We start from the raw sequence: 9,997 nt of genomic DNA on the forward strand, positions 1-9,997 counted from the left end.
TTTTTTTTTAATTGGAGTGTTTTTAAGACTTTACTTTAGATTCTCATTAACACGCAAATGAAATAAAATCAAATGAATGTGGACTGTGATATATATAAACACACAAACACACATTATCTAGCTGTGTAACAGAGGGGTCTTTTAGATTTGTCAGTGACACGGATGTCACGCGCATATATATATATATATATATCAATTTTTTATTTTTATTTTTTTATTACAATTTAAAATATATTTTGCCTACATGAATATCAGTTAAACTGTAATGTATTTCTGTGATGCGCAGCTGTATTTTCAGCATCATTACTCCAGTTTTCAGTGTCACATGATCTTCAGAAATCATTCTAATATACATTTATTATTATTAATGTTAAAAACAGCTGTGCTGCACAATATTTTCAGGATTCACAGATGAACAGAAAGTTCAAAAGAACCGCATTTATTTGAAATAGAAATCTTTTAGAACATTATAAATGACTTTACTGTCAATTTTGATCAATTTAATGCATCCTTGATGAATAAAAGTATTAATTTCTTTCTTTTAAATCACTGACATTAAACTTTTAAACAGCACTGTATACATCCATACAATGTTTTTTTAATTATTTTTTTTATTACTCGTTCTAATTATTTGCTTATTCTTTGTAGTTTTCCACTGAGTTTAATCCTCTGTAGGATGGTATGAATTTAATTCAGCAAGTAACAGTTTTGCTTAATTAAAAACACTTCTCTGTGCTGTAGAATCTGATCTGGTCTCTTGCAAATCCAAACATTTACACAAGGTGGCGCTCAGTCGATGCTGAACACGAGGAACACAGAAACCTGCCCTGCAAAGATCACACACACGAGTCATATGATGATGTTCTTCTTCTCAGTGCCAGTGGTTTGAGCATTAAACAACACAAGCTGCGAGATTGCGGATTCTTTAATGACTCGAGGTAGAAATGCTTTCGGAGTTCGTAAAAGCCGGGGCAGGATAGCGGGCATATTTGTGAAACCCCAATACTAATTTCTCAGCGAATGTCACAACTGATGTGAAGCTAGCCGACTCTCACATTATCCAGCTCAAAGAGGAGCTTTATTTAGCCCCCACCCCGCCATTAAAACTTCAAAACGGCCCTCTCGCGCCGGGCCCTGAGAATGTTTTAATATCCACCGACCGCTATTGTGCGGTCTGCGTGAATGTACAAAATAAAGAGCCACATCAGAAAGCCTGGAAGATGTTGCAAACATTTTCTTGCGTCGAGAGATGGAAAAAAAAAGACCAGGAAAACAAATTTGGGGGGAGGCAAAGGTATTTATAGTGCGGTGTGAGAGCGAGAGAGATTTGAGACAAGACGGTAATGACGAGGGATTGGTTTGATTCAGAATGTGGTGTGTGTTTGCCATCATAGACTCGCTGCGACATTCCTGGACTGAGACACACACATGCAACACAGATGCATGGACGCACACGCAAAAAAAAAGTACATGCACACAGATACACAGCGCCGAAACTTTCTGCAGCATGATCGCGAGAAAATGCATGAATGAGGTCTCTTTGAAATTGCAATTGTTTCTCTTAGAGGCGATGAAATTAAATGCATTCTCAAACTGTATGCAATCAAAGGTCAGAGATCTTATGAACGTGTGCATGTCAAAAATTGACTCACTTGTGTCTGGATGATGAAAAAGCAACATCTGAGCAATAAACTGGAGAGGCCTGCATGCACACACCGAATGCATTTGGCTGATAAACACTTTGTGAGGCACTTAAATGCTCATGCATCACATTTCATGAAAAACGTGGGATGACTGAGGTGATATTCTCGATGCACATACACAGAGATGATCACAGGAACCACAAAAAACACTCGCCAAATGCAAGAATAAAATTGCCTTTGGCATGCAAATAAAACAGTTGGCTCGTCATCTTTTTATTAATTGCAACGTAAAATACATGGTTTGAATTACAACGTAAGAGCGATAGTATGATCTGCCCGGAGGTCATTAAACGATGTGAGCTAATCAAATCAAAATCAAAGACACAAGCGGTTACTAAAGAAAACATCTGTCTTAAATCACACGCCGTCTTACTATTTTTACCTCATAATGTAGCTTCAGATCATCTACAAAGCCAAAAGTTAGATTTTCTTTCGTTTCGGAACTGTGACGACACATTCTTGACTTTGGGCCACCAAAACGAAAAATACGTATAGGGGACTCATTGCAATTTTGGTCCATGTATTTTTGTTTTGCCGGCATTAAGTCGCAATGAACGGAAGTAACAGATCTTTAATTCTGTACTGTGACGTACATTAAAATTGATTATCAGAATAAAATCTGGTTTTGTGCATCAGTTGTGGACTGGATTTTGAGATGCGAGTCGATTGTAAGAAAGATGCAGCGTTTAAGAGAAGAAAGCGATTGGAGAAGTCATGCTTATGTCACCAGAGAAAAGATCCAGAGATATTTTGATTAAAAATTACAGGCTAATTAAAAAAGAGAGAGAGAGAAACATAGACGAAGCAAACCGAATATGATCAATAAACATGCATTTACAAAATGGATAGGAAGAAATTTACTTTCATGCCGACTTTTACTTTTTCATGCCGACAATTAATCTCGATTAATTGCATCCAAAATAAGTTTTCTTTACATAATATATGTATGTGTGCTGTGTATATTTATTATGCATATATAAATACACACAAATGCACATATATAGTTCAGAAATATGATTTTTTAAATATATTAAATGTATTTATTTATATATAAATTATTATATGAATATAAATATAGACATGTAAATACACGTAAATATTTCAAAATATATACTATGTGTGTGTTTATAAATACATAATAAATATGCACAGAACACACAGATATATTATGCAAACAAAAACTTTTGTATGTGATTTATCGTTTGACAGCACTAATATAATTATATGCAATGTTTTTGTCATAATTATATATCAACATAATATTACTTCATTAATATATGAAAAGTAAATATATATATATTAATATATAAAAATATAAAAACATGTAACTATATAATACATTTTTTAATTTATAATAATTTTTATAAATTAATCATAATTATTCATTTCTATTTAAATTTTTTTATTATAATATATATACAAACCCGATTCCAAAAAAGTTGGGACACTGTACAAATTGTGAATAAAAACAGAATGCAATGATGTGGAAGTTTCAAATTTCAAGATATTTTATGTAATATATGCACTGTGTGTGTGGTGTGTGTGTGTGTGTGTGTGTGGTGTGTGTGTATAAAGAAATGCATAAATTAAGAAATGTTTTCGTGCTGTATGTGTACACACATCCATAAACTGTAGTGTGTGATGATAAAATCTACAGATATCATTTCCATTTTCACCCACAACCCTAACAAGCCAGGTTAGGTCAGCTCAAACCAGTTCAGCTCAAACCATTTCACGCTTCTGCTAAGTTTGAATGGTTTCTATTTCAGAAAAGTCAACACAGAGAAGCCGTCTGATAGCAGAGATCTGCGTAATACACATCACAGCGCCGCGTAAACGCTTGTCATCGTGCCTTTGGCCAGATTTCAGCGCAGGGAATTTCCGCTGCTGTCATTTAAATATCTCGCACCATCTGAGTCAGGGGTCCCGCGTCTCTCCCTTTCTGTTTCTCTCACACACACACACACATCCTACTCCTTTCATCTGCATGCAAACACTTTCCTCACAGCACGTTTTCTCTTCAGGTGTTTTTTTGTTGTTGTTTGCTAAATCACATTTTTGCAGTCTGGCGTTCTCTGCGCTCGGCTGGTCGTCTCGGAGCCGAAGGTGCTCTTCCCGCCGCATTTACCGTAAACCCTGAAGCGTGTGATTCAGCGGGGCCAACCCTGATGGAGAGCGTTTTGCATTCTCAGAGCGACACACGCAGTCATGCACTCACTAAATCAGCAGCTTGATCAATGCAGATGAGAACACAGATCAGGAAATTATTTTTGGAAACGGATCGGATAACCGGTCATGTACTTCATTTGTGTCTGTTTAGGGTGCTTCTTTAGTTCACTAAATTAGGTGCTTTTACCGTAGTTTACTGTAATCGATCTGATCATGCATAACAAATGATGCGCTTAATCACCAGAAAATACTCATTTACTCATCCTCAAGATGTTCCGATAGATATTTTTAAAAATGTCTTGGGCCTGGTTTCACAGACAGGGCTTAGACTAAGCCAGGACTAGGCAATAGTTCAGTTAGGACATTTAAGTAATATTATATTAACGTGCCTTAGAAAAAACATTACTGGTGTGCATTTTGAGATAAACCCGAGGGACTGATATATTTTAAGATCAGTCAGTGCAAGTTTCTTTCAGTTAAAACAGCTCAGACTTGCACTTTAGTCTGGGACTAGGCTTAAGCCTTGTCTGTGAAACCGGGGGTGGGTGTTTTTTGTACATGCAGTGAAACTCAGTGGGGTTTGCATTAGAATATCGTCTTCTGTTCTGAAAAAAACTCGTACAGGTTAAGAGAGCAGACTTGAGTGAGTGAATGATTTTTCTGTTTACTATGGTGTTTAAAATAATCATATTTCAAGCTATATTGTTTATATCAGTTTATTTTGTCACCTTTAAAAATTCCTGAATATGATCAGATATGAGCTAAAGTATAATATATTGTAAAGAAACATGCACAAAACGCATTTAAAAAACAAAACATCTCAGAAAAAGGCATTTGTTTGTTTAAACTGGGTTTTAATTGCTGACATATTAGCTTAACTACTATTTAGTTTAATAAAATTGAATACCAAATGTCATTTATTTTGTAAAGGAAAATGCACAAGCAGAAAAAGACATTTGTTGGGTTTTAAATGCTAAAAACATTTGTTTTTACTGCTATTTGAATTCTCAAATATCAAACACCAAATAGGCTTTTTGTTGATCAAACTGTAGATCACAAAGCTTGCAACACCAGGGTCATGGGTTCGATTTCTAGGGAAACATGAACTGATAAAATATAGACGTGTACTTTGAATGCAATGCATTTCCCAAATGCATAAATGTAAATATCATGTCATTTATTGGAAAGAAAGATGCACCAACACTTCAAAAACAAAACATTAAAAAAAAGACATTTGTTGGGTTTTAACTGCTAAAATATTAGTTTAACTGCTATTTAGTTTGAACTAACTTGGGTTTTAACTACTAAATATCAAATGTCATTTATTGTAAAGAAAGATGCACACACAAACACTTCAAAAAAATACATTTATTGGGTTTTAACTGCTAAAACACTAGAAAACCGTCAGTGTGGTTATAGTGGTTAGTTGGTAGATGCTGCTGCTAGTTAATGTGACTCTCCACACACCGGTCACCTGTGAGAACTGACTTCACACATTGACTGAAAACACCTGATTCAAACACTTTGAGACGCAAACATGAAGATGAACAGTGAGGTTAGTGAAGAGCAAACATCCTTCAGCGCACGAGACACTCGATCTGACGAATCACATTCACACATTTAGAAGTGATCAGATACTTTTGGAAATGCTTGGCATTTGTTTGTGTGGCTTTAAAGATAAACTAGCCATGCAATGTCTATAATTACTGATGAGAAGAAAGCAAGCACTCTATTTGAACAGACAAATGCATAAACAATCTATCACTACCGTATTACTAGAGGAAAGATTTATTGCTTTTACATCATTATCTTTTACTGAATTATCAACTTGGTTTCAGATGTTTCTCCTAAAAGCCCCAAGGTGAAATAAAAGCACAAATGAGTCAGTTGACCTACAGTAATAGCACTTATTGGAGATCTGAAGTGTTGTTTCTGGTCCAATCGTTGCTGAGATCTCTTCTGAAGCCCTAGAGGAGACCCGAGAGGTTTCTGGGTGTTCTTCTGAGACTCGTTTGCTCTCCGTTAATCTCACTGCTGTCTTGGAGGAGCATCTGAGATAAAGAGATGTCGTTAGTGATTTGTCGTTCTTCTTACGGCTTCCCATAATGCATCAGACCTGGAACTGATACTACGACTGGAACGCAAACACGTTTGATGAAGCCGCTGTGAAAGAGCTTCCCACACACTCTGAAAACCCTGTTAATATCTCAGTCACAAGCAAATATCATTTAAATATCGTCTAAATCGAAATTAAATGATTTTCGTCCTAATGAAAAGACCCCAGGAATCTAGTGTTTCAGAAGAGGAAACTTTTCTTATCAAATGATCTGCTTTTTTACATCAGTTTAGCTCTGTACTCTAACTTGAGATGATTCTTGATGTTGCTTATGTATATATTCTTCATCTAGAGACGCTGCGCAGCTGTGACAGCTTGTTGAATTGTGTTAATTGGGTTTCTTGCTTTAGTAATGGCATTCATTCTCGCTGCATGAGATACACATCTGTGATGCAATGCCCTGTTATACTGCATTTCTGTATAATATTTATGGTTTCTATAGCCGTGGCGTCATTATGATGGTATTAAGAGGTGGATTCATTCATGTAGGACACCACTGAAGGCCTAGGTGTGAAATGCATGGACCGCGACTGATATATATATATATATATATATATATATATATATATATATTTTCACATATTTGGGCTGCAAATTGAAGGAAAATGCATTTCTGTGTCATGAGTCAGGTGGAACATCCTTATCAAACACCGGCACTCTGCTAGACGAGAATAAAAGAATCAAATATATGTATTTGTGACCCTGGAGCACAAAACCAGTCATAAGGGTCAATATTTTGAAATTGAGATTTATGCATCATCTGAAAGTTGAATTAATAAGCTTTCCATTGATGTATGGTTTGTTAGGATCGGACAATATTTGAAAATCTGGAATCTGAGGGTGCAAAAAAATCTAAATATTGAGAAAATCATCTTTAAAGTTGTCTAAATGAAGTTCTTAGCAATGCATATTACTAATCAAACATTAAGTTTTGATATATTTACGGTAGGAAACTTACAAAATATCTTCATGGAACATGATCTTTACTTAATATCCTAATGATTTTTGGCATAAAAGAGAAATGTATAATTGTGACCCATACAATGTATTGTTGGCTATTGCTACAAATATCCCCCAGCGACTTAACACTGCTTTTGTGCTGCAGAGTCACATATAGAAAATAATAATTAAATAATTATAATATATGTATGTGTGTGTGTGTGTGTGTGTGTGTGTGTGTGTAATGAAATAATATAATCAAATGTCAATCAGTGTAATTATAGTGAATGCAATGTATATTATATATGTATATATATATATATATATATAAAATTAAATAATCATAATGAAATAATCAATATAATATTGTAATCAGTATAATTATTTAAGTGAATGCAGTGTGATGCAAATACAGTTTCATGGCCCGTTTAAATTGAACCTGTAAATTTTGTCAGCGTGTCAACTTTTGACCCATGTGTGAGTGCTGTTATTTCTCCTCGTTCACTGATGCAATACTTAAATGAAACGCACTGGGCTCTTGATTCAGTCTCATCAGTGGCTCTGAGAGAAGGTGATGCTGGTTGGCCCCTGCGTGTGTGAGATGACTGACCTCCTGCGTGACTTATGAGAATCACACGGGGACGCGAGCTGACGCAAACAGCAAGCGTGATCTGCGTTGAGTCCAGGGTTGACCCCTCGAGTGACGTCTGTGTAGTGTGAGGTGTGTATGCGCTGCAGAGCCGTGGGAGGTGTTGAAGCTGTGATGTGGTGCGTCTCTGACTCATTGTCTGAGTGTGAAAATAGCAGAGTCAGATCATTCTCGCCGTGTTGTTGAACTTCTTTGAGACTTGTTGGATGTTTGCTCAAAGGATACTAATCACGGATCGCAGCACACGTGACCTCGCCGAAGGTAAGACTGAGTGTGGTTTTGCTTTGGTACTGTCTCTGTGGCGAAGCTCTTGTTGCTCATCACAATATTTGCAGCTTGACCTTTTAAACTAGCAGTGTGTTCTAGTAAGTCAAAATGACACATCATGCTGCTTCCTTCGTTTGGTATTTTAAGGCGCTCTTTCTTACTCATAATTCATGGTTTAATGCATTTTTTAGGTCAGATAGTGGGGTAAATGTGTAGAATGATTAATAGTGTGCATTTTGTGTTGGCAAGAAACGAAAGTTTTGAAACACCTCCATCCACCATGACACCGCGACTCCTACTGCTGCTCATCTCCAATTCCCGCTTGATGGTTTTACCTCATTGTAACCACAATTTACCACATGCTTTTTAAAAGGAAAAGTAAGCGTTTGAAGTTTGCATACTCGACTCTTTCCTGAGACGATCGAAACACTCAGATCAGAAGATCTACATCAGGGTTTTCCAGCTGAAGATGCAGAATATGTGCTTGTCTTGTAATGGCGGCTAATATGTGACTCTGCAGCACAAAAGCAGTGTTGAGTCGCTGGGGGATATTTGTAGCAATAGCCAACAATACATTGTATGGGTCACAATTATACATTTCTCTTTTATGACAAAAATCATTAGGATATTAAGTAAAGATCATGTTCCATGAAGATATTTAGTAAATGTCCTATCGTAAATATATCAAAACTTAATGTTTGATTCGTAATATGCATTGCTAAGAACTTCATTTGAACAACTTTAAAGATGATTTTCTCAATATTTAGATTTTTTTGCACCCTCAGATTCCAGATTTTCAAATATTGTCCTATCCTAACAAACCATACATCAATGGAAAGATTATTTATTCAGCTTTTGGCTGATGCATAAATCTCAATTTTAAAAAATTGACACTTATGACTGGTTCTGTGCTCCAGGGTCACACATTCATTTCTTAACTTTATTGAAATCTTTAGAACATGGATCAGATTTTTTAGCAATTTTTATAAATGCAGGCATTCATGTTTTAGACAATTTTGCCTTTCAGTAAAATAAGATGAGAAAGGAAAACAATAATTAGAACCAAAAATATTAACATACAAAAAAAACCCAGCAAAGGCCAGACTAACATAAGTGTGTTTTTATAGGCAAAGAGAAATAAATAAACAAACAAACACATAAATAAAGTCCATTTTACCTTTAAACATGTTTTACATATTTTATTAGAATTATTTTGTGACCGTTCAGTGCATAATTTCAGTGCTGTGAGCCATTAAACATCATCTGATGCGTGTTTTTCTGACTCTCTCTCTCTCGATCTGTGGCCCCCTGCGTCTCTACAGAGATTTATGAGTGAAATAAAAGCCTGAGTGAAGAATGTGCTTGAATGCAGAGAGATCCAGCGTGAGGATGATGATGATGCAGGCCGCTGTCACTCACTCGTACAGCAAATTACAGTCTAATGCAGACCAGGCCCGGTTCTGTGTTCTTACAGGGAAACCCCAGCGCCGCGGCACCAGTCTCTGTCCACTCATCGTGACGTATCGCTTAGAAAAAATTAATGCATTACAAATAGACAGGCGAGCAAAAAATAAATAATATCAAGAAGTCGATCTACAAACATTCTACAAACAGTTTGGACGCATCTACTCATTCTTTAATATTTACATTTTAAAATAATGCTAAAGTAATGAAAACTCCGGAGTAACTCAAATAGAAATGATGTAGTGATGAAACCGGAGCAGTTGAGCAGCTTATTTTTTTGTAGATTTCAGCTCTGACCTCTCTGGACAGGTGCATTATGGGATGCTTTTAAACACTAGCAATGGAGTTGCTTTTCCTTCACTATACATGACCACGTGTTCATATTTCATGCTTGTAAAAAAAAAAAAAAAAGAAGTTAATCTCTCTCTTGGCTTGCTCCCTTTAGGTTAGTAAATACAATTTTGTATTTATAAATAATAGTGTGAGTGAGTGTGTGTGTGTGTGTGTATAAAACAAATATATATATATATATATTAGAGACACACAAATGTAATACAATACAAAATAAAATACATTATATATATGTATATATATATATATACATATATAATAAATACACAAACGTATCTACTAAATATAAATACACACACAAATGTAATACAATATAAAAAAAAGATATGTGTGTGTGTG

This window comes from Sinocyclocheilus grahami, unplaced genomic scaffold (assembly GCF_001515645.1).
Source record: "Sinocyclocheilus grahami isolate Dianchi unplaced genomic scaffold, SAMN03320097.WGS_v1.1 scaffold633.1, whole genome shotgun sequence".
NCBI lineage: Eukaryota > Metazoa > Chordata > Actinopteri > Cypriniformes > Cyprinidae > Sinocyclocheilus > Sinocyclocheilus grahami.